Below are 26,601 nucleotides of genomic sequence, written 5' to 3'. Positions count from 1 at the left end.
GCTAATGTGCAAAATAAAGAGATACTTCTGGAAAACGTACAGAAGTTTAACACAGTACTGTCCATGAATTGACTTCGATATCAGTTTACATCACTTTCAAGGATCAATTTATTTGTTTCGAAATTTCAAATGTGGTTTTTGTTTCTTTTGAAGGTCACATTAACAAAATCTAGAATAATTTCAACATAATTCCAATGAACTTTTGGTGCTAAGACATCTTGAAAAGTAAGTTCACACCCACAAAAAAATATTCCATATTAAATGCCAAGTCTGTGTATATATATATATATGCCAGTGCTGGCTGGCACTCTGCCATAAAGACCAGATCGGTGGGGTCTTGTTCTTCTGGAAGTGATGTGATGGTTGTGATGGATGTGATGTGATGTGATGTGATGTGATGTGATGTGATGTGATGTGATGGATGGAACAACCAGTGATGGTTGTTCTTCTGGAAGTTTCTCCCATCTCCACACAGGATCTCTGGAGCTCAGCCAGAGTGACCATCGGGTTCTTGGTCACCTCTCTTACCAAGACCCTTCTCCCCCGATTGCTCAGTTTGGCCAGGCGGCCAGCTCTAGGAAGAGTCCTGGTTGTTCCAAACTTCTGCCATTTAAGAATTATGGAGGCCATTGTGCTCTTGGGAACCTTCGATGCAGCAGAAATTTTTTTATAGGCTTCCCCAGATCTGTGCCTCGACACATTCCTGTCTCTGAGCTCTGCAGGTAGTTCCTTGGACCTCATGGCTTGCTTTTTGCTCTGATATGCATTGTCAGCTGTGATACCTTATATAGACAGGTGTGTGTTTTTCCAAATCATGTCCAATCAATTGAATTTACCACAAGTGGAGTCCAATCAAGGTGTGGAAACATCTCAAAGATGATCAAGAGAAATGGGAGGTACCTGAGCTAAATTTCAAGTGTCACAGCAAAGGGTATGAATACTTATGTCAATGTGATATTTCAGTTTTTTATTTTTAATAAACTTGCAAAACTTTCTAAAATCCTGTTTTCTCTTTGTCATTATGGGGTATTGAGTGTGGATTGATGATGGAAACAAATGAATTTAAACGATTTCAGCATAAGGCTGCAACATAATAAAATGTGAAAAAAGTGAAGGGGTCTGAATACTTTCTGAATGCACTGTGTGTATAATATATGTGTATATATATATATATATATAGTATATATATATATATATATATATATATATATATATATAATATATATATACACACAGTGGAACCTTGACTTACGAGTGCACCAACTTACGAGTTTTCCGAGATACGAGCCGTCGCTCGGGCGGTTTATTGCTTTGAGATGCGAGCCGAGATCTGAGTTACGAGCTTACGTCACCCGCCACCAGGTGGGTTCCGGTCACGTGGTTATCTTGCCGTGCAAGCATGTCTGCCGTATATCGCTGCTGTTTTGTTTTCGCATTTTGGTTATTTGGAGCTTACGCCAGCCGCCACCAGGTGGGTTCCGGTCACGTGGTTATCTTGCCGTGCAAGCATATCTGCCGTATATCGCTGCTGTTTTGTTTTCGCATTTTGGTTATTTTTGGAGCTTACGCCAGCCGCCACCAGGTGGGTTCCGGTCACGTGGTTTCTTGCCGTGCAAGCATATCTGCCGTATATCGCTGCTGTTTTGTTTTCGCATGTTGGTTATTTTGGAGCTTACGCCAGCCGCCACCAGGTGGGTTCCGGTCACGTGGTTATCTTGCCGTGCAAGCATATCTGCCGTATATCGCTGCTGTTTTGTTTTCGCATGTTGGTTATTTTGGAGCTTACGCCAGCCGCCACCAGGTGGGTTCCGGTCACGTGGTTATCTTGCCGTGCAAGCATATCTGCCGTATATCGCTGCTGTTTTGTTTTCGCATGTTGGTTATTTTGGAAAATTTCTTAGTTTTAACCATGGGTCCTAAGTAATTGAGTGCCAAGGGCAGTACTGAGAAGAAGAAGAGGATGATGTGCTTGGATATAAAACACGCAATCGTCGAAAAACATGAGCGAGGTGTGCGTGTTGTCGACTTGGTGAGGCAGATGTGAAGGCAGCTGAAGATTTTATTATAACTTTTGCCGAACTGATAGAAGCCGAATGATACATCCCCCAGCAAATCTTCAACTGTGACGAGCCAGGGCTCTTCTGGAAAAAGATACCGAGGAGGACGTATATAACGGCAGAGGAGAAGAGCATGCCAGGCCACAACTTGTTCAGAGTGCCGGCGATAGCTCGTCTTCTCTTTGTGGAAGACACGGTGAGATCCTTAACATCCAACAACTAATGGGACGCAAACGGGGCGCCCAGTTTAGCGGTACACACATTGATGAATCACCCTGCCTGTGAAACACCGACATGACAGGTTATAGCTGGGTCGGGATTCAAACCCAGGCTGGACAGTTTAGAGTCAAGTGTGCGTACCTCCAGTCCAGGCCATCCTGCCAACTTGTATGCTGCATACAGGTGAAATATAAAACGCGAGATATTTTTATATATACTGCATATTTAAAAAAAAATTGGTGTGGTTTTTGGCGGGCTGGAATGGATTAATAGCATTTCAATGCATTTTAATGGGGAAATTTGATTTGAGAAACGAGCAAATTGAGTTACGAGCTCGGTCACAGAACGAATTAAACTCGTAAGTCAAGGTTCCACTGTATATTGTTACGGCCCGTGGATAAGGATGTTGGTTTGCCGAGCGGATGGCACCGCGGCCTAACAGTTACCCCGATTAACCCGATCCCCGAACGTTGGCCGGATCGCGCCACAGCTATTCAATAGGGAAAAGACAAAAGCGACACGGATGTGAAGAAGAAGAAGAAGACGAAAAAAAGGTTGAAAATACTACTAAATTTATTCCTATTATTTACATGCTCAAAGTAAGCAAGGAAGAAGGAAAGATAAGAAAATAATTTACAGAAGATTTTAGACACAGTGCAACCTAGCTTATACAACTTAATTAAATACCCCGGACAGAACAAACAAAGACAGACTCACGCGGGGAATGATGATAGGACTGGCGGGAGGTGGATGGCTGGAGGGAGAGGAAAGTCCAAGGGGTCCTGCAGCACGATCGGCGCGTTTAGCAGCCGCCGTTCCTTCGCGGCCCTGCTCAAAACCGCCGTCCAGGCCCCAAGCGGCTGTTGAGTGTTGTTGCTGCTGTGGCCGCCGCTGCTGCTGCTGCTGTGGACGTCGCGTGCTTTGCCAGGACTACAACAGGCTTTGTGCTTCCCTGGATGATGATCTCCTTAATGTTCTCTCGCAGTTGGTTCTCTCTGTTCTCCTGGATCATCTCTTTACACAACTCAGCAACTACTCCACTTTACAACGTCCTTGCGCGCGCGCTTTTATAGCGCCTCCGGCGATCAAGCCGCCAGCCTTCAGGACACGCTCATCGGTGTGCTCACCTCGGCCCTGATTGGTCGGCACGGCCCTCTAGCTCCGCCCTTGATGACAATGGGCGGACACGCCTTTCTTCCCCGACCCGAGCACATGTTCAATGGTGGTTTTGGAGGGGATGTAACTGGCAATCGAGGCTTGGCAATGATGAAAGGCAATGAAAGTTTTGGGAGTGGGAATGGGGAATGAAAGGAATCTACTCTATTTCACTTGGTGCAATGGAGTGTCATCTTAATGGGAGACAAGGCCTTACCCTAATACACATAATAAAGATATAACTATCGAACAGGGGTATTCTATGATTGGCTGACGTGTATGCTTTATGGACTAATTATGGGACGCCCTTTGACCTTTACACAACACTGGAGGTAGGAGGGTCCAGACTAAAGCAATATTCACAACAATTGGTATACAATACAACACAATAAAAAAAAACTCAATCCTCATATCCGCAACACTGCACCCTCCTCCTCTTAGACACGTCCCGGGCCTATAACTTTAATTTAGTGTGACACGTAGGGGTAGTTCCCTCTACATTTAACCTGACCCTGAGTGCGACAGTTTTAAAACATGAATAAATATGTCCCGCTGCTCCATTGCACCCTACCTAACAGACTCACACCCACAGCTAACCGACTTGCGGAATGGTCTTCAAACTATACACTGACGGTGGGGAGCATTATTTACACTGACGTTACTTTATTTACAAAACTAACCCAGGACCTGTGATTGTTCTTTCTGGGGGGGAGACAGTCTGCTCTGCATCGACGCACCATGAAAGCACCCAAAAACGCACCAATACACCCTCAAGCACCAATCGGTGCACAGTCATCATTGTTCATCAATAAAAATAAAAACAACAACCCCTAACCCTGCAGGTGGTCTCTTGCTCTTCGGCTCCCTCTGCTGGCTATTACTATGTTCCTGATGTTGTCATCTTCTTTGCTGGCGGCCTATTTGCACTATTAAAATGCACCCAACGTGTCCATGTTTATTTATTTATGGCCCACAGGGCCGACTAGTGTGGTTCACCTGTGGGGCATCGGTGCCCTGCGATCAAGGTCCGCCAGCAAGATCTCGGGCATTCATGGCCGGTTCCAGCAGAGGGGCCATGCCCCAACCCACGGGGTCCATAAGTGGTGCTCAGCCACAGACATGTGGTCCATAATGTGGTGCATAGATGCAGACAGCTGGTTCTGGGAGTTCCGGGCGCACAATGGCGGACTCACGCACGCCCCCTCGGCGCCCAGTGGCGCACAGGTCCTCATGTGGGAGACAAAGGGGGGGAAAGACAGATGAGCGAGGGGTAAGGTCACAAGGGTACACATCAATAAGGCAATGCAAGGTGAAGTGCGTACGTAGAGCGAAGTGAGAAAGCTCGTCCCTACCGTACGTCACCCCCCCTGTCACCTACACTACCCTTGCCCTTACCCCATATTTACAAAATCTACACCTTTACAAATTCGTCGCTAATGTCACGTCTTCCCCATATTTCCCCTATACCAAATTCGTTCCCACAATCCCTCTATCCAAAATTTGCCATCACCCAATTCATCATCAATCCTCATAAGGAGGAAGAGATGGAACTACAGCACAATGTCACACCCACGTCATGATGCGTCTCACATTCCAAACATTTGCATCAATAAAAATAATAAAAACAACCTGGCATGGTGTGGAGGTACGTCATCTCAGGTGAGTGGATGCAGATGGTGCGAGGAGACTTCCATCCTAACTTTCCTCTAAATGACTTTAACACACTTTACACTACCCGGGGTCTTTCCCTGCCAAACCATTGGCCAACTTACACTATGGGTTCTAAAAACCAATTCCCATTGACCAAACTGTGGTGCTTCTCAATTTGGGGTCTCACTCCCCCGATTCATCTCCCTGTGCCCTTGCACAATTTCAGGACTGGGGCATGTAGCTCTCCCAGCAGGTCTACCCACCTGCACACCTCCACCACTGCAGTTGCCACCCGAGCTTACCTAGCTCCTCACCCTAACCTATCTAACTGGGGAAGGCCCCTCCTGGCTCTGTCACCCCTCGGTGCCCTCTGGCACTGGGCTACCTAGGTCCGTCCTCCGGATCCTCGGGCCCCATCCACAACAACTCTACCGGCTCCCAGAGCCCACCTGCGGCCTCACCTGGCCGACATCCTCACAGTGGTGGAGTGCCCAAACCAACTACACACACTAACAGGCTACACGCCCAGCCATTTCCACAACACTAATGCACCCATCCAAATACCATTCTCTCACCCGCACCACAGATGCCAAAATCCAACCACAATTTACCGATACCCTCTACCTAACACTTACACTACCCTCCCCGGGTATTCGTGATGGGGGTCCATCCTTCCCCCATTCACACCTTCGCACCATCCACTCCACTCCATAGTTTCCACCATACTCACTCCACGACCATCCATTCCAATACTCCATATATTCCACACTCCATGTATTCCACACTCCATGTATTTCACACGACCATTCTCCATACACCTGTTGTTGCACACCTGTGCAATCACACCTGGTGCCACCTGCACCCTCCTTCCTTCCTGGACCATTTGGTCAGCACAATACTCATCACCATCACTCACTCAAACACTGCTCCATACACCTGTTCAGTTGCACACCTGTGCAATCACAATACAACCCACAATCACAATTATTTACTCATACCCTGCTCAATACACTTCTGTACACCTCCAACACTCACACGGCATCATCTAAACTACCTGTTGCCCTGCTAACTTAGTGCTCCCCGTCTTCCCTTTAAACTAAGCACATACCACGTCATTATCATCCACTCTAATCTACCTGCGTCCCCACTACAGGTATCATTGTCACTACCTAATCTTAACGTTACCTAAGGTCATCTTCTAGGTCCCTACACATTATATCCTAACCCTCCCGGGCTAGTTTTCACTGCCAAACCCCATAAATCTAGTGCTCCTTTGCCCCCGCGTGAGAGATGGCAGCGTTGCCATCCCACCACATCGGGGCATTTCCCACTACCAATTTTGCTCTCCAAATTCCAACCAATCAAAAATTTTCCAATTACTGCCAATTCTATTCACTTTTCTAAATTTCGGATCAAAAACACTATCAGTATTATCATCATCACAGTCCGCTATATCCTAGCCTCGGTGCGTCATGACATCATTAAACTCGGCTTCGTAAAGCCGAGCAATGAATTCGGGTGGTTTGGTCGCCTGCAGGTTGAATCCGTCCGGCTTTCGGTTCAAGGGAGGTGGTTTGGTCGGGCCGAGATTCCACGCACCATCTCGGCGCGGCACCTTGCGGTCCCGGGCCCGATGGCTCAATCTCCCCCTCGCCCTTGAACCAGACCGGTCGCCTCGCCCGACAAGGCCCGGACTCGACCGTGCGGGGCGGGGCCAAGCCCGAATCGGCAACGACGCTTCGAAGAGAAGCAACGCAGCATCGATCCGCGCCGGGCCTGGCATCCAACAAAGCACACTGCGCCCCGAGTGCTCGCATCGGCTATCCGTCGCCCTAAACGCTGCCCCGTTCAACGTCGATGCCTCACTTGCATACCCGACCTGTTTCACACTCACAAAACCTGGCGTTCCAACGCCTCCAGTGCATCCCACACACTCCGTCCATTCCACCAACGCACTCCCTGTTACACACCACACCTCTCGCGCACACTCTCCATTCGCACACTCCCTTAACACACCTCGCGCACCGTCTTGCGCACTCTCCCCACTCAGTACGTACTCCGTACCACTCACCATGGGCGTGCTCTCTTGCATCCACCCACTAACGCGCTCAGATGGGCTCTCCCACACCCGCGCCACGACCAACTCAGGTGTGCTTCCTCGCACACGTTCCACCACCACCTTACTCTCCGTGTCACACTCCCCTTCGCACGTACACTCTGTATTGCTCTCACTCCCTGTGTCACACTCCGTACACCCCGACGTGCATTCTCGCTCGCACTCGGTATCACACTCGCGCTTCGTAACACGCTCACCCCTTGACGCACACTTTTTTTTCACACGCGTGCTATTTCCACTCACACCGGACCCTTCACCAACGCCCGGGTGCCATATTGACCCCAATCGCGCGACTATTCTCTTCGCGCCAAACCCCCTTTTACAAAATCTCCCGGCACCACATGCAGCCCGTCTCACCTTCGGGGTTCTTCTTCCTCCCTGCACCAACACCTGCAAATCTTTATAAGGATTAATGAGCACAGCATCGTGATGTGAGCACGGACTTTGTACAGTTTCCATTCCTTCCTCCGATTCCTGGGCTACCTCTGTCGTCTCTTCAATTTTAATTATACCCACTACTGCTTTTTCTTTATTCCCCTCGACGACCGCTGGCTTTAATAAAACACCCTCTTCTACCTCAGCGGTCGCCGGCTGCTCCATACCCCGTGTCGCGATTTCTACCCCCGTCATTTTACCCGCGCTTTCCTCCACTTCGCTCAACCAGCGCTTCTCGACCCGCGTTACCTCGTCGTGCACCCCTGGGACCCTTTCGCCCAACTTGCGGTCTCTGTCCCTCTGCTCCCTTTCCTCCCTATCGGCCCTCATTCCGTTCGTTATTGCTTCAATTTGGCCCCCCATTTCTCCCATTTTGGCTTCTAGCCTCTCCCCCATTCTGTTTTCCAATCCTCCGATTTGGTTTCCCAATTGCTCACTATTCTTGTCCATAAGGGCCTTCATTTGCATCATAAAAAGGTTCAAATCCACCGGTGGCGCTGCTACGGTCGCGGGCGCGGTCGCCGTAGCCATGTGCGAGGCGCCATTTTGCGCGCCCGTAACCTCGTGCGCGAGAGCGCCATCTTGCGCGCCTGAAACCTCCTCAACCACCTCCTCATTGCCCTCCTCCACATACATTTCCCCGAGGTCCTGGGTCGATTCTACCCCGTCTATCTCTCCCACCGACATCCCGTCGCCTTGACCAGCCATGGCGCGATTTCAAAATTTGGGTTTTGTCTTTAAAACAATTTCAGCAGCTTGTAATTTTGAGCGCGTTAAGCGCGCTTCGGGTCCGTTCCCGCTCCCGACACCAATTGTTACGCCAATTGTACAATTGTGTCCAAAATTTGGGCGAAATAAATTTAGTCCCAGGTCCGAATCCGACACTCCTGACACCAATTGTTACGGCCCGCGGATAAGGATGTTGGTTTGCCGAGCGGATGGCACCGCGGCCTAACAGTTACCCCGATTAACCCGATCCCCGAACGTTGGCCGGATCGCGCCAGCTATTCAATAGGGAAAAGACAAAAGCGACACGGATGTGAAGAAGAAGAAGAAGACGAAAAAAAGGTTGAAAATACTACTAAATTTATTCCTATTATTTACATGCTCAAAGTAACCAAGGAAGAAGGAAAGATAAGAAAATAATTTACAGAAGATTTTAGACACAGTGCAACCTAGCTTATACAACTTAATTAAATACCCCGGACAGAACAAACAAAGACAGACTCACGCGGGGAATGATGATAGGACTGGCAGGAGGTGGATGGCTGGAGGGAGAGGAAAGTCCAAGGGGTCCTGCAGCACGATCGGCGCGTTTAGCAGCCGCCGTTCCTTCGCGGCCCTGCTCAAAACCGCCGTCCAGGCCCCAAGCGGCTGTTGAGTGTTGTTGCTGCTGTGGCCGCCGCTGCTGCTGCTGCTGTGGACGTCGCGTGCTTTGCCAGGACTACAACAGGCTTTGTGCTTCCCTGGATGATGATCTCCTTAATGTTCTCTCGCAGTTGGTTCTCTCTGTTCTCCTGGATCATCTCTTTACACAACTCAGCAACTACTCCACTTTACAACGTCCTTGCGCGCGCGCTTTTATAGCGCCTCCGGCGATCAAGCTGCCGGCCATCAGGACACGCCCATCGGTGTGCTCACCTCGGCCCTGATTGGTCAGCACGGCCCTCTAGCTCCGCCCTTGATGACGATGGGCGGGCACGCCTTTCTTCCCCGACCCGAGCACATGTTCAATGGTGGTTTTGGAGGGGATGTAACTGGCAATCGAGGCTTGGCAATGATGAAAGGCAATGAAAGTTTTGGGAGTGGGAATGGGGAATGAAAGGAATCTACTCTATTTCACTTGGTGCAATGGAGTGTCATCTTAATGGGAGACAAGGCCTTACCCTAATACACATAATAAAGATATAACTATCGAACAGGGGTATTCTATGATTGGCTGACGTGTATGCTTTATGGACTAATTATGGGACGCCCTTTGACCTTTACACAACACTGGAGGCAGGAGGGTCCAGACTAAAGCAATATTCACAACAATTGGTATACAATACAACACAATAAAAAAAACTCAATCCTCATATCCGCAACAATATATATTGCGGTTTTGAGTCTGTCAAGTGAGTTTAATAAAGGTTAAAGTCTGTCCCCCATAGTTAGTCACACAAGCAACATGTAGCCTCGCGATAGTATAGTTATGTCTTAGTATTTGTGAGCTTCGTTCCTTTCCAGTGTTAATTCTGCGTTGAGTAGGAGCCAGGAGAATAGGTCCTACTTGCCACCGATTTCCCAGCCACCCTAGCCTCGATCCAGTTTGTTAAGCATTGGTTGATCATTGGGCGAGTTAACACGAGGCAGGCCTAGGATGGTCGGGGCGGAGTCGAGAGTGGAGCGGCGGAAGCGCTGACGGTAAGCACGAGCCGCCAATCAAAGCTCGAGGGTGGTGGCGGCGGCGTTGCGTCAGAGGGCATGGTGAGAAGGTTTTGGTGAGTTCCAGAAGGTTTGGGGGGGCGTAGCTATAAAACTGCTGCGCGAAAGCCCTCGACAGGACTAGTGAGGGAACACTTAATGAGAAGGACTTGCGTGCCAGGACTAGCGTGGGAGCACTTAATGAGAAGGACTTGCACGCCAGGATTCGCAGAGGAACGCAGGACTTGCGGCAAAAGGATTGGCGAAAGAACTTGATAAGTGGTGAAAGCTGATGAACTTGACGAACTTGCACGAGAACACGCGCGCTAACCAGCTTGGAGTGTATAGAAGAAGAGGAGTTGGCCGCTACATATACGCGGGCGCAGCCAGACGCACTTAGAACGAATACAGCGCATTTTCAGACGCGCGAGTGAGCAAGGCTGAGTAACCGCCAGCCGCGCTAAAGTCTGCCCTCTACCGTTCCGCCCCATCATCTGTTTGTTCGAGAGACGCGCTACGAGTCCCTGCCTTCGCCTGCCACCATCTTCGCGGGAAGTGCCGGGGACCGTGGAGAGCCGAACGGGGACCATCTCTCGTCGCGTTGGGGAACACCTGCCCATCTGCAACTCCCTGTGTGAGTGTGAGCCGGGCCCATTGTCCCAGGGATAAGTTAAGACTGCTTAAGGATTGCTCTGTGTCTCTTCGTCCTTGAACTGTATATACGTGTGGGAAATAATTAAACTGTTTGTTCTTCCTTTCTTCCTGATTCGATCGTTCCTGTGGTTTCCCCATTTGACGAAGCGTGGCATGAATAAGATCGCTCCAATTGGGTTCCACTAAGTAAGACTGTGCGGACCACGTGTACGCAATCCGCTCGGCGTACTCAAACCACACGTGGTTCGTGCGAGGCTTGTTTCCTCGCTCCTAGGGCAGCGCGGGGAATTAGGTACGAGCGAGAAGTAGTCCCGAAACCCTACTCCGCGTGTGTCTGGGCGGGACGTAATAAGTCTCGGTTCCGCCAGGCCCAGCAAAGACAAGGGGATTAATCCCCCCTTGGTAAGGGGAAGAAGGCCGGCATAGAGAACCATAACAATATATATATATATATATATATATATATATATATATATATATATATATATATATATATATATATATATATATATATATATATATATATATATGCAAATGACTCCATGGTAATTAAACCGCAAATCTTTGCTTATATATATATATATATATATATTGTTGCGAATATGGAATTTGGCCTCCATATCCGCTTGTAAATATTCCCCTATTTTCTCCAATACTCCCCAACTTTCCCCAGTCCCCCATTCCCTAGTCCCATTGCATGTAAATAACAATCAGTAGAGCCGACCTTCCCCTTATTCCCCCATTAAATGTCGTGCCCAGGTCCACCGCACCACACGTAGACAACTTTCGGACATCTTCCTAGTTATTCTTAATCTATGTCAGTTAAGGCCTCGTCTCCATTAATTATGACTCTTCGTTGCACCAGAATGTGATTATATGGCATCAGTAGTGAGTTTAGGACCTTTCCCATACCTCCTCCCATCTTCTTCCCCAAACAACAACAATAACAACAACTACAACAACAATAACAACAACTACAACAACAATTACAACAACAACAGAGGGGATGGCGGCGGAGCGGGGGAGGATGCGTCCTCACACCGGCTCGATTAGCTCCAGACCATGCGCTCCACGGGGTTACCCCGAAGGGGCTGGCTGTCAGCTCCTCGTCAGGGGCGGAGCCAGTAACCCCCCCCGCACGCACCCAATGAGAAGCAACGTGCCGATTCCACGAGGCGGAGCTAACGAGCCGAGGGCGTGTCACTCCCCGCCGGATATACGCAGCCGCTTGCCGGACGTGACGTCAGATGCGCCTCAGCTTGGAGACTGGAGAGAGAAGCCACCGCCACCCCCAGCGCGACGATACCTCCCCGCATCTCTGGACCGGACCGAGTCGATTCTGCCTTGAGCCAAGAGTGCACCTTGAGCCATCGCGACCTGCCTTTCCTTTTCATCAACCCCCGTGTGAGTCAGCATTTTGTCCCGTGTGTCTGTCGTCTGTCCGGGGTTAATATAAGAGTGTGTCTAAGTGCCTGTCTTCCTGTAATATACCTCTAGCCCCTGTAATCTAACCTTTTTCCGTACGAATATACTTGAGAATCGAAACGTTGGTGTCGTATTGTGTGATTGTAATCCAGCCGGGTGTCTTCTTTTTCTTATTGAGCCAGCGTAGCGCGGCTAGTCAACGTTCGGGCACAATCGGGTAACTTGTACGGATACGGCGGCCATCCCGCTCGGCCCACCATACCATCAAAGTCGTATCTGTAACAATTGGTGTCGGGAGTGAGATTCGAGGCCCGACCAAATTTTGAAAAAAAAAAAACGAATAGAGGAAAAAAAAAAAATTTGGTCAAAATTTGGAGCGGCCGAAATTTGTTTTGTTTTACGAAACTCGAATTTTGCAAGTCGCGCTATGGCGGATCAAGACGGCTGGGGTCCGGTAGGGGAGAGTGAAGCAGGGTCGAGCCAGGACCAAAATGAGGGACAGGAGGAGAGTGAAGCAGCGAGGGTAGCAGACGCGCAAAATGGCGCCTCGCTGGTCACCGCGCCCGTGACCGTGGCAGCGCCCCTGGTGGATCCGAACCTTTTTATGTTGCAAATGAGGGCCCTTATGGAACGAATGGGAGACCAAATTGTGGGAATGAGGGCTCAGGGTGAGCGATTAGAGGGCCAAATGGGGGTAATGGGGAACCGGATGGATGCTCAGGGTGAGCGATTAGAGGGCCAAATGGGGGTAATGAGGGACGAAGCGAGGGGTACTGGTGAGGGGTTAGACAAGAAATTTGGGAAGTTAGACAATAATTTTGAGGAGTTAGACAAGAAATTTGGGAAGTTAGACAATAATTTTGAGGAGTTAGACAAGAAATTTGGGAAGTTAGACAATAATTTTGAGGAGTTAGACAAGAAATTTGGGAAGTTAGACAATAATTTTGAGGAGTTAGACAAGAAATTTGGGAAGTTAGACAATAATTTTGAGGGGTTAGACAACGGGATAAAAGAGGTGAGAAATGGGTTAATGGGGGTAGAAAACAGAATGGCCGCTCAAGAGAATCAAATGGAAGGGATGCAAAAAGGGTTAGAGGGGTTAGAAAACACCATGGAAGGCAAATTGAGGGACATGAGGGACCAAGCGGAAAGGGAAGTTAACCAAATGGGGCAGCAGATAGAGGGGGTCAGAATGGGGGTAGAAACCAAACTGGATGCTCACAGGGAGGAAATGGAGCAGATGAGGGTGGCATCTGGGCAGGAGATGCAAGTGATGGGAGAGCAGATCAGAAGAGGAGTGAGTGAGGAGGTCGGAGGAGTGCGCGAGGAGGTGAGGCACTGTGAGGAGCACATGGAAAAGGAGGTGAGAAAGGGGACTGTAAAGTTACAAGGGGGCATAGAGGACCTGACGCAGGAGGTGGAGCAGCTGACGGTGGGACAGACGGAGTTAGTGGAGCAGGTTCAAAGGAACACTGCGGTATTAGGAGGTTTAAAGGCGACACAGAAAGAACTAAAAGATGACTTGATAGCGACAAAGAGGGAATGTCAGATGGTACGTGAGGGACTGACAACGAGGTTGGACGAGGTGGTAGAGGTAATGGAGACGAAGGACCGGCAGGTGAGGACGCACATGGAAACGGTCAAGGTAGCCTTGGAGGACGAGCTTGAGGAGACGTACCGGGGAATAAAAGAGGTGAGGCACAAATTAGAAGAAGTGGAAGAAGGGATGAGCGAAATTAAGAAGCGACGGAGAGGGGATAAGAAAGAGATAAAAGAGGAGATAAAAGAATTGGTCCAAAGTCTGTGTTTGGATCGTGATGATGTGCTCATTAACCGGATGAGGGATTCGCAGGTGATGGAGCAGAAGCGAAGAGGAAGAGGACCCGGTGTAAGTGGTGACCAATATGGTCGTGCGTATGATGCGCCAGGTGATTTAAGAGGCTTGGGGGTCGAGATAGACCCGGGTGTTCGTGAGAGGCCGTTGGTGAAGTGTGCGACAGGTCTGGTGTGCGAAAATGGAGGTGTGCGAGAAAGTCCGACTCTGGGGTGTGTGAGGAAAAAGTGCGTGCCAAGGAGTGAGGGTGCTGGCGAGAGTGAGTCGGTCATAGCGCGTGTGCGAGGGAGCACATGGGAGCGCGGTGTGGTGAGTGTTACAGAGGGTGTGACGGGAGAGTGTGTGCAGGAGTGTGCGCGAGAAAGGTGTGTGACGGACAGGTGCATGAGGAAAGAGTGCGCTGTCAGAAGTAAGGAAGAGTGTCCACCTGTGGTGAGTGTTACAGAGGGTGTAACGGGAGAGTGTGCGCAAGAAAGGTGTGTGACGGGCAGGTGCACGAGGAAAGAGTGCGCTGTCAAGAGTAAGGGTGAGTGCGCTGTCAGGAATGGAGGTGAAAGTAGTGAGAGTGACATGGAGCGTGAGTTAGTTGTGACAGGTGAGCGAGGATGTACACCTGGGATGGAAGGATGTACACCTGGAATGGTAGAGCGTGAGTGGGAATGCACGCTGGAGTTGGTGGTGAGGCACGTGGTTGGGTGTGCGAATGAGAGCACACCTGTGATTGTCACAGAGGAGGTGACCGCGGAGGGGGCGCGAAGCGGTGTATTGGTGAGGTGTGCGAGCAACGAATGTGTGCCAAAGTGTTCGGTGGTCAGGTGTGTGACCAAGGCGGTGAGTGGAATGGGTGTACCTGGGTGTGTAAGGAACGGTACGAGGGGCATGGAAACGGCTGGATGTGTGAGCAAGGAACGGGCTGCGGGGTGTAAGCGTCCAGGTGAAGCATCGACGTTAGACGGGATAGAGTTTAGAACGACTTATAGCCGAATCGGGCCCTCGGTGCGTGCTGGGCCTCGCTTTGAACGGCCGCGTCCGTGCTCCACTAGGCGGAGCTGGCAGCCCGATAGAAAGGGTCGTCATGGCGACCACTTTTTGTTGAGACGTGCCGGCAGGTCGAGATCGGGACATTGGATGGCTCCGCGCCGAGGTGATGCGTGGGATCTCGGCCCGGGTAAGCCCCCGTCCCTGCACCGAGTGCCGGACGCATTCAGCCGCTGGCACAAAACAACCAGCATCCATTGCTTGGCTTTACGAAGCCGGGCTTTGGACAGGGATTGGCGCACCGAGAGGTATTAGTGAGTAGACTGGGTGATGAGGTTAGTGTTTTGGACCCAAAATTAGAGAAAAACAAAATTTGATGATTGGCAAGGGATTGGCAGTAGTGATTGGCAGCTGATGGGCAGTGATTGGCAAATTTTTAATTTGTTGAAATTTGATGTGCAAAATTGGTAGTGAGAGACCCCCGATGTGGTGGGATGGCAAATCCACCATCCTTCCCATGTGGGGGGCAAAGGAGCAATAGCTTATGGGGTGTATGGCAGTGAAAACTAGCCCGGGTGGGTTAGGATATGGTGTGTAGGGATCTAGAGAAGATGACAGTAGGTAACGTTAAGGTTAGTTAGTGACTGATACCTGTAGTGGGGACGCAGGTAGCTTAGTATGGATGATAATGACGAGGGAGCGCAATAGTTTAAAGGGACGACTGGGAAGCGCAAGTTTCAGAGGGGAGTAGTTAGATGAGATGATGCCGTGTGTGTGTGAGGATGGAACAGGTGTGATTGCACAGGTGTGCAACTGGACAGGTGTGTGGAGCAGTGTGTGAGTAGTGGGTGTGTTTCTGTGAGGAGAAGGGTGCAACGTCGCAGGGGGACATATTTACTCATTTGTGAATATCTGTAAAACTGTCGCACTCAGGGTAGAGTTAATAGTAGAGGGAACTACATTGCGTGCCACACTAAAGTAGGTAAAAATTTATCGGGTCGGGACGCCCCGAGGGTAGAGAAGGGTGCAATGTTGCGAATATGGAATTTGGCCTCCATATCCGCTTGTAAATATTCCCCTATTTTCTCCAATACTCCCCAACTTTCCCCAGTCCCCCATTCCCTAGTCCCATTGCATGTAAATAACAATCAGTAGAGCCGACCTTCCCCTTATTCCCCCATTAAATGTCGTGCCCAGGTCCACCGCACCACACGTAGACAACTTTCGGACATCTTCCTAGTTATTCTTAATCTATGTCAGTTAAGGCCTCGTCTCCATTAATTATGACTCTTCGTTGCACCAGAATGTGATTATATGGCATCAGTAGTGAGTTTAGGACCTTTCCCATACCTCCTCCCATCTTCTTCCCCAAACAACAACAATAACAACAACTACAACAACAATAACAACAACTACAACAACAATTACAACAACAACAGAGGGGATGGCGGCGGAGCGGGGGAGGATGCGTCCTCACACCGGCTCGATTAGCTCCAGACCATGCGCTCCACGGGGTTACCCCGAAGGGGCTGGCTGTCAGCTCCTCGTCAGGGGCGGAGCCAGTAACCCCCCCCGCACGCACCCAATGAGAAGCAACGTGCCGATTCCACGAGGCGGAGCTAACGAGCCGAGGGCGTGTCACTCCCCGCCGGATATACGCAGCCGCTTGCCGGACGTGACGTCAGATGCGCCTCAGCTTGGAGACTGGAGAGAGAAGCCACCGCCACCCCCAGCGCGACGATACCTCCCCGCATCTCTGGACCGGACCGAGTCGATTCTGCCTTGAGCCAAGAGTGCACCTTGAGCCATCGCGACCTGCCTTTCCTTTTCATCAACCCCCGTGTGAGTCAGCATTTTGTCCCGTGTGTCTGTCGTCTGTCCGGGGTTAATATAAGAGTGTGTCTAAGTGCCTGTCTTCCTGTAATATACCTCTAGCCCCTGTAATCTAACCTTTTTCCGTACGAATATACTTGAGAATCGAAACGTTGGTGTCGTATTGTGTGATTGTAATCCAGCCGGGTGTCTTCTTTTTCTTATTGAGCCAGCGTAGCGCGACTTCGTCAACGGCGAGTATAGTCGGGTAATTTGTGCGGACACGACGGCCATTCCGCTCGGCCCACCTTAACATCAAAGTCGTGTCTGTAACAATATATATATATATATATATATATATATATATATATATATATATATATATATATATATATATATATACATACATATATATATTACTTAGGGGGCCAAACCCCAAAATTTTCAGAAAGCAGACATGGGCTGTTGTAAAAGGTTGTGCCCCAGAAATCATATCTACATGTGCCTAGGAACACAATCTAGGTCAACAACCTTGCCAACAAGCTGCTGGAAATTTGTAAGAGGCACACAAATGTTGCGCATCTTTCATCATCATCATCATCATCGTCATCATCATCTTTGCGCATCCCTACTTTGTGCAGGGCCCAATATAGCTGCAATTTCATGCACAGGCAAATAGTTTGACTGGGTAGTTCGAATCCACAGTTCAGGCAGATCCTTCAACAGAGTTGCAGCATAGTACACACTTGAAACAATGATATCAGTATCATTGGCATAGATGATAACAGCTGGGCTGAGACTGCTGAAGTGACAGGCTTTGTATAAAGCCATTTGGTGCGAGCATTTGTGTTGAGTGTTATGCCATCAAGACCACTGTCTTCCTTAGCGTCAGCATTATAAGTTTGCTCTAAAAGCATATCAGGAGATACACCATTATGGCTCCCATCTGCTCTCCGACCAACAAATGCTCCATTCATCATAGCTTCATGCACCTCTGGAGCTGTGTCGTGTAGTGTTTTCATTTCAGACAAGTAGAGTGGCAATGACTGCTGACCATATTTGTAATGCCCTGCAGCTGTTAAATAGGGAAGCATTCGAGCTGATTCACACAAATGCCCTCGCCAATTACCTTCCCGTTGGTGGTAGATGAAGCGGAATAATACATCTGACATCTCAAGGAAGTTGAGCCAGAATACAGCAGTTGGTAAGGTGGTGAGAGTCTCCTGGAATTTCAGCAGGTGTTGCTGAAGTGCTACAAGCTGTGAGTGGCATTCTTGGATGGACTTCAATTGTTCAGTTGCATCTATAGACGTATCGAACTGCTTCTTCAGTGCTGCCTCAATGGCATCTATCCATAGTCGGGTGTCTTCCTCTGATATCCAGCTTTCAAATGCTTCCCAATACAGATGCCATACAGCTTCATTCAGGATTTTAATGGCATGCATAGACTGGTAATAGTCTGCTTTCTCTCCAAAGATCTTCTTAGCTGTCCCTTCTTGGCACATTCCTGCTGTTACAAGAAGATCTTCCACACCAGAGTCCCTCATAATCGTACAGACTGCTTTTAAGTAGTTATGAGCCTGGTGGAAGCCTCCCAAAAGCAGGATTACCTTGGAAAACTCATCTTTGTGTTTGTCCCTGATGGCCACTGCAAGTTCATATGTGGCCTGGTCTCCAGTGATGACAGTCCATGTATCTCCAAGTGCATGTGATGTTTGTACAAGCCGTGTCATCTCTTCCTTTAGCACAGCAGGATCCGTTGGTGAAGCAGGTATGAGAGGGAGGTATGCAATCCGGCTGGCCTTGTGGTGTGGGAGTAACTGTGCACAGAATGCTGAAAAACCAGGGAGATCAGGATCCCCTTCATATGGCACATGCAGCAGTTGTGAAGTTTTCACTTGTCTTCCAAGTCTCCAGAAGAGCAGCATTTCTTCGGCTGTCTCATCAGATGCAGTTTCCAAACTGTTAACATCATCAATGTTGCAAAGTGATCTAGAATTCCTTCTGTCACTGGCTGAAATGTGACAGTTAGGGATATTTGTTTCAGAAACACCTGAAAGGGTCTTTTTCCTGCTTAACGATGAAGTAGGAAGACTAATATTGTCAGGATGAGTGATGAGGGTACTACTCATGACAGGATTCTCAATTATAATGGCTGTGGTGGCATTGAAAGTCCCACCTTCTAATGTGTTTTTCTTCCAATCCAGGTTGTCCATTGCATAAACATGTAAACTTGCATGATTATGCACCATAGCTTCTGGGACAAACACCCCATTCTCCTCAACCTGTTGCATGATGTTGATGGTTTTTGTTGTCAGTTGGCGCTGCAACGTGTCATAATTGATTCCTAGGCCAAGTCTATTGTTCAGAGTGATCAGTGACTTGCTACGTGTCTGGTTATACACATAGTAAGCTGTAGCTACACTCAAAGGAGTTGGCACTGCTGCTACATGTTGCATAAGTTGCTGCGATATTACAAGTGCTTTCTCCCTAATTGCCGAAGTAATGATGAATCTAAAATATGGGATCCAGACTCTTGGTGCTTTTTCCCTGCTTTGTCAGAGAGCAGCATGGTTGTGAAATCAAATAAAGTTTGTGGAACAATTCTTTCAGCAGCTGCAAAAGAAATTTCAGTAAACTGCTCTGATTTTTGTTCTTTTTTGCACTGCTTAATATCAGCTCTCAGAATTTTAGCTGCACAATGCATTATTTGCTGTTTTTCATCAATCTGATTCTTGGCCTCTAACAACCTCAGTTTTTCTAGAGCATCTCCTAGTGGTATGGAGGAAGCACAGATAAAGCCAGCGCCAGTGCTTTGGTTGATAATTGAAATGCGCTTGCCAAACCATTGTTGCAATTTCCACTTCAAAGTTATTGATCGATACGAGTCTGCAGTTTTGACATCTAGCTCTCGAAGAATTGCCCGATACTGATCCCGAAGATTTTTCATTAAAAAGCCACACTTATTTTGGAAGAGTGATGTCTCAAGCTGTTCGACTAATCTTTCAAATGCAACATCATAGAGATTTTGTGTTGGACCGATAGTGGGGATGCGTCTAGCTTTAAAAGTATTCATGCAGGGTGTATGGTAGCAGATGTCATTGGCAACCATATCAAAGCCTTGACCAATTAGCCTTTGCAAGATATCTTGTCTCTTCAGCTTTTTGGCTTGATCAAGGATTGCATGTTGGCTGGTTGTAGTAGACACTTTACAGGTGGGCTCTTTCCCTCTATACCATGTCTTATTACAGATGACACAAGTGTTCTTGGCTTCAAATCCTGATGTGGATTGTCTTGTGGTATGAGACCCAAGAGATGAAGTTTTCATAGGGTCATCAGCCGCTGGTGGTTGCCCTCCTAGATTCCTTTTTTCTGCCAGTTTGTAACTTTTTTCATTCAGGTACCAGTTCCTGCATTTTACATGCCATTTAGGGGAATTTTGTCCAACCCAGTTTTCTTGGGTAATGTCACTTTGTAATCTTCTGTGAATATGATCCCGTCGACAGGACATAGCCACAAGAAGCTTTTCTGTTGATATCACCTGGACATTATTAAGTCCTTTCATTGATGGTTCTTGACATATTAGACATCTGCCATAGTCTGTGTTCCAGCCATCCTCCCGCCTTTTCTTTGGTTGTTCCAGTAACAGTGCCTCTTGAACCAGCCTCTTCCCAGCTTGACTGGTCATTTTTCTCCCGGCTGTGTTATCTGAAACACAAACTAATTCATTAGACATTGTAGTTAAAAGTGCAAAGGAGTATATATATTAAGAACACAACTTCACTTGGAGCAAATCTCATCCAGAAGTGCATGTTGATATTATTTCACACTTGTCTGAAAATGAGTAAATATTAAATCATTCATAAAAATCAGCCATACAGCAAAACTCTGTCAGCTGTGCACCTTGATCCTGTATGGGGAAATCATAATAGCAGTAAATTTACATATGTAGCTTGTTTGAGTCATTAATATCTGATATTTCTTTGATATAGAGCAGAAAAAGCCACTGCTGCTGATAACCAAAAAACGCACCTAGAGTGGTATTTGAGTTAGATCACATATAGGGTGATACTACATTTCCAGCAGCTTGTTGGCGAGGTTGTTGACCTAGGTTGTGTTCCTAGGCATGTGTAGATATGATTTCTGGGGCACAACCTTTTACAACAGCCCATGTCTGGTAAACCCCCTTGGCCCCCTAAGTATATATATATATATATATATATATATATATATATATATATATATATATATATATATATATATATATATATATATATATATATATATATATATATATATATATATATATATGTATGTATGTATGTATATATATATATATATATATATATATATATATATATATATATATATATATATATATATATATATATATATATATACATACATATATACATACATACACACACACACACACTGTATATTGTTACGTCTGTGGGGGTAAGTGAAGAAATACTTTAGGAAAGTCAGGAATGTATAGTTTAGTATGTGACATGAAGAAGAAGCCATCTCAATGTATATAAGTAGGGTAAATGTTCAAGTTAAGTGTTTGCATGTCGCCATAAGGGGCATGGATTTTGTGTTAACTAGTTCTGGGGCGTAAGATTAATAAACCCCAGTGTGTAATTGGCCCCCTGTGATTTTTCCCTAATATTCTGATAAAACTCAGCCGGCCAAGCAATCGGCCCCATTGTTATAACAACGGTCATCAAACCGGCAAGCCCGACAGAAACCCGCACATTCCATTGGGAAAGTAGGCCCCGCCCCATGACCGCCGACATCATCCGAACCTTCCCGAACAGTGATTAGACTCCGCCCCCCAACGACTTTTGACGGGGAGGCCAGGCCTCGACCTTCGTCATTGGGCGGCAAGCAAGGCCGTGAGTCCCCGCCCCAAAGATGACGATTGGTCGTGACGATGGACTGATGTAATGGGACATCGGTGATTGGACAGAGTGTGACGTCAGCGGTGGAACATTTGAGATCTAGGAGAGCAAAAAGAAGCCGTCTCACCATCGTGGTCTCTTCTGGTCCTGGCGTTTGTTGGAGGCAGACGTATTCTCTCTTCTGGTCGTGGCGTTCATTGGAGGCGGTCGCATTTTCTCTCGTTCTGGCTCTCGGCTCGAGTGGGCGCTGTTTTCTCGGGTGCACTGTTGAGGAAACATGTCAGAGCTTTTGGAAGTTTTGCAATGTCGGTGGAGGGAGTGTTGTTGACTGTGGTGCTTTTCGGGGGAGGAGAGAGCCACGTCTCGCTTGGCGGTGGAAGCGGGGAAGGGCCGGTTGGCTGCTTGTCCACGCCTCGGCATTTTCGGCGCCATTTGTTGGTGCGCTTCCCCACTCGGGGGTTTGGAGGCGACGAACGCCAACCCCCCTCGATGAGACCAGAGTTAAATTCCGGCCGGAAGGATCATTTATTTTTATTTAATCTTACTTTTGTTTGTATACGAGTCTGATGGAGACGTCTCAATTAATAATTATAGTTTTTACCTCGCCTTTCGTTTTTGTCTCTTGCATTTATTTTCATTAAATCCTTTATTTTTGCATTTCATTATCGTATTGTGGATTTTGCTTGTTCTGTATTTGTGTTTGTGGGTTCGGATTAACCCCATTGTTAACCCCATTGTGCGCATTGCGCTGTTCATTTTTAATAGCGCATTAAATGTGTGTTTCACAATCGTGCTGTTCATCTTTTAATAGCGCATTAAATGTGTGTTTCACAATCGTGCTGTTCATCTTTTAATAGCGCATTAAATGTGTGTTTTGCAATCGTGCTATACATCTTTTAATAGCGCATTAAATGTGTTTCCCAATCATGCTGTTCATCTTTTAATAGCACATTGAATGTGTTTCGCAATTGCGCTGTTCATATTTAATAGTGCATTAAATGTGTGTTTCCCAATCACGCTTTTCATCTTTTAAGAACGCATTAAATGTGTTTCCCAACCACGCTATTCATCTTTTAATAATGCATTAAATGTATTTCCCAATCACACTGTTCATCTTTTAATAACGCATTAAATGTGTTTACCAATCCTGCTGTTCTTTTACTAACGCATTAAATGTGTGTTTCACAATCGTGCTGTTCATCTTTTAATAGCGTATTAAATGTGTGTTTCCCAATCGTGCTGTTCATCTTTTAATAGCGCATTAAATGTGTTTCCCAATTGTGCTGTTCATCTTTTAATAGCATATTACATGTGTGTTTCCCAATCATGCTATTCATCTTTTAATAGCACATTACATGTGTTTCCCAATCATGCTGTTCATCTTTTAATAGTGCATTAAATGTGTTTCCCAATCACGCTGTTCATTATTTAATAGCGCATTAAATGTGTGTTTCCTAATCACGCTGTTCATCTTTTAATAAAGCATTAAATGTGTGTTTCCCAATTGTGCTGTTCATCTTTTAATAGCACATTACATGTGTTTCCCAAACATGTTGTTCATCTTTTAATAGCGCATTAAATGTGTTTCCCAATCGTGCTGTTCATCTTTTAATAATGCATTAAATGTGTGTTTCCCAATCACGCTGTTCATATTTAATAACGCATTAAATGTTTTTCCCAATCGACCCGGTACTGCATTTTGTTGCAGATGGTGACCACAGTGCGGTCATTCCTGTAATCTTCTTCAAGGTAATGGCCATAATTATTGAGCTCTGCTGGGAGTTTTCTGAAGGACAGTAAAAATGAAACGTCTTTTAAATTTTAATTGAAGCGATTTTCGTTCTGACAAGAGGTGCAAAGTCCAAAAAAGACATGGGAAAATCGACACATGTACGCAGTTACATGACAACCGCCAAGAGATACATATTGGGCGTAAATATGACGTATATACGTACATACGGTTTCATCGCTTTCTCTTCGCTCCACGCATACTTACGATGCTATTCGGCGCTATATATGTATTACGTACGCAAATTGGACTTTGTGTTGTTTCCCGCCTACGTAAACCCCCAAGCACACCTTTCCCTCCATACCCCGACTTACCACTGAACTTCCTCTTCTCTGGAAGTGAGACAAGTTATTCAGGCAGAGTCATCAAGAAATGGAATTAACTTACACAAATGAACCTGTTGAGGGTGTAAGTGCTTTACTTCCATCAAAAACAGTCCAGATCGAGTCGTGGACGTGGTGGAACCACAGATTTCAGACCGCTCGTCCTTAACGTATGTGCGGTCGTTAAGGTGCAGCAAACGCAGATGTGTTGACCGGGATGATCAGAGGTTCGCAGGACGACTACGCCGCTCCCACCTCCCGCTCCCCGATACCTGGTGTTTTGTGACGAGTGAAAGACCTTAGGCGGTGTACGTTCTCTTAAAAACAATATAACTGGTGTGAATAAATGCGTCATTTGGGGGGGAAATGTTTAATAGGTATTGTGAAATTATTTGTTCAATTTTCATCAAAACGAAAAAACCAACGAACAGCAACGTGACGCAGTTCCCGTCATATCCAGACGTGGCCAGTCTCGCGATATTTCGCGGCCGCCATATTGGGTTGCTGGGCCGCACTTCCTGCAATTGCAGAAGTTTTTGGAGTTTTGTTGCGGCTTCAGGGTCGTGATCGCACTGCCTGCCTGCGGTCTCTCCTCGTTTGTGGACGACACTTTCATTTCCCCGTTTCGTTCACTTCGTTCGGCGGTGAAACAACACGGCGACTCTCAAAACCAGGGTCCGTGAGACCCTCCCCTCAGCCTCAGGTGTGTGTGTGTGTGTGTTTTTTTTTCGCTGTACGTGTGTGTGTGTTTCGCTGTACGTGTACGTGTACGTATACGTGTGTGTTTCGCTGTACGTGTACGTGTGTGTGTGTGTGTGTTTCGCTGTACGTGTGTGTGTGTTTCGCTGTACGTGTGTTTCGCTGTACGTGTGTGTGTGTGTGTTTCGCTGTACGTGTGTGTGTGTTTCGCTGTACGTGTGTGTGTGTTTTTCGCTGTACGTGTGTGTGTGTTTTCCGCTGTACGTGTGTGTGTTTTTCGCTGTACGTGTGTGTGTTTCGCTGTACGTGTGTGTGTTTCGCTGTACGTGTGTGTGTTTCGCTGTACGTGTGTGTGTGTTTCGCTGTACGTGTGTGTGTGTTTCGCTGTACGTGTGTGTGTGTGTTTCGCTGTACGTGTGTGTGTGTTTCGCTGTACGTGTGTGTGTGTTTCGCTGTACGTGTGTGTGTGTTTCGCTGTACGTGTGTGTGTGTTTCGCTGTACGTGTGTGTGTGTTTCGCTGTACGTGTGTGTGTGTTTCGCTGTACGTGTGTGTGTGTTTCGCTGTACGTGTGTGGTGTGTTTCGCTGTACGTGTGTGTGTGTTTCGCTGTACGTGTGTGTGTGTTTCGCTGTACGTGTGTGTGTGTTTCGCTGTACGTGTGTGTGTGTTTCGCTGTACGTGTGTGTGTGTTTCGCTGTACGTGTGTGTGTGTTTCGCTGTACGTGTGTGTGTGTTTCGCTGTACGTGTGTGTGTGTTTCGCTGTACGTGTGTGTGTGTTTCGCTGTACGTGTGTGTGTGTTTCGCTGTACGTGTGTGTGTGTGTTTCGCTGTACGTGTGTGTGTGTGTTTCGCTGTACGTGTGTGTGTGTGTTTCGCTGTACGTGTGTGTGTGTGTTTCGCTGTACGTGTGTGTGTGTGTTTCGCTGTACGTGTGTGTGTGTGTTTCGCTGTACGTGTGTGTGTGTGTTTCGCTGTACGTGTGTGTGTGTGTTTCGCTGTACGTGTGTGTGTGTGTTTCGCTGTACGTGTGTGTGTGTGTTTCGCTGTACGTGTGTGTGTGTGTTTCGCTGTACGTGTGTGTGTGTGTTTCGCTGTACGTGTGTGTGTGTGTGTTTCGCTGTACGTGTGTGTGTGTGTTTCGCTGTACGTGTGTGTGTGTGTTTCGCTGTACGTGTGTGTGTGTGTTTCGCTGTACGTGTGTGTGTGTGTTTCGCTGTACGTGTGTGTGTGTGTTTCGCTGTACGTGTGTGTGTGTGTTTCGCTGTACGTGTGTGTGTGTGTTTCGCTGTACGTGTGTGTGTGTGTTTCGCTGTACGTGTGTGTGTGTTTCGCTGTACGTGTGTGTGTGTGTGTTTCGCTGTACGTGTGTGTGTGTGTGTGTTTCGCTGTACGTGTGTGTGTGTGTGTGTTCGCTGTACGTGTGTGTGTGTGTTTCGCTGTACGTGTGTGTGTGTGTTTCGCTGTACGTGTGTGTGTGTGTTTCGCTGTACGTGTGTGTGTGTGTTTCGCTGTACGTGTGTGTGTGTGTTTCGCTGTACGTGTGTGTGTGTGTTTCGCTGTACGTGTGTGTGTGTTTCGCTGTACGTGTGTGTGTGTTTCGCTGTACGTGTGTGTGTGTTTCGCTGTACGTGTGTGTGTGTGTTTCGCTGTACGTGTGTGTGTGTGTTTCGCTGTACGTGTGTGTGTGTGTTTCGCTGTACGTGTGTGTGTGTGTTTCGCTGTACGTGTGTGTGTGTGTTTCGCTGTACGTGTGTGTGTGTTTCGCTGTACGTGTGTGTGTGTTTCGCTGTACGTGTGTGTGTGTTTCGCTGTACGTGTGTGTGTGTTTCGCTGTACGTGTGTGTGTGTTTCGCTGTACGTGTGTGTGTGTGTTTCGCTGTACGTGTGTGTGTGTGTTTCGCTGTACGTGTGTGTGTGTGTTTCGCTGTACGTGTGTGTGTGTGTTTCGCTGTACGTGTGTGTGTGTGTTTCGCTGTACGTGTGTGTGTGTTTCGCTGTACGTGTGTGTGTGTTTCGCTGTACGTGTGTGTGTGTGTTTCGCTGTACGTGTGTGTGTGTGTGTTTCGCTGTACGTGTGTGTGTGTGTGTTTCGCTGTACGTGTGTGTGTGTGTGTTTCGCTGTACGTGTGTGTGTGTTTCGCTG

At 47.6% G+C, this 26,601-nt stretch overlaps 2 protein-coding genes across 8 annotated transcripts in view; both read left to right on the top strand.

Moving 5' to 3' along the window:
* The window catches only part of SNX14 (sorting nexin 14), a 776,643-nt gene that overhangs the window by 123,731 nt on the left and 626,311 nt on the right, over positions 1–26,601 (top strand). The gene's annotated exons all lie outside the window — the stretch shown is intronic.
* TAB2 (TGF-beta activated kinase 1 (MAP3K7) binding protein 2) overlaps positions 24,216–26,601 on the top strand; it is a 93,612-nt gene continuing 91,226 nt past the window's right edge. For 2 of the 7 annotated variants that reach the window (XM_078774045.1, XM_078774043.1), the window contains exon 1: positions 24,216–24,460. The gene's annotated coding sequence lies outside the window, so the exon portion shown is untranslated. The remainder of the gene's footprint in view (positions 24,461–26,601) is intronic. The other 5 variants (XM_078774046.1, XM_078774044.1, XM_078774048.1 and 2 more) reach the window with 5 other exon arrangements.

The sequence above is a fragment of the Myxine glutinosa genome, chromosome 3 (assembly GCF_964187855.1).
Source record: "Myxine glutinosa chromosome 3, kmMyxGlut1.1, whole genome shotgun sequence".
Taxonomy (NCBI): domain Eukaryota; kingdom Metazoa; phylum Chordata; class Myxini; order Myxiniformes; family Myxinidae; genus Myxine; species Myxine glutinosa.
Note: the sequence above shows the minus strand (reverse complement) of the source record. Positions and strands in the feature narration are given on the sequence as shown.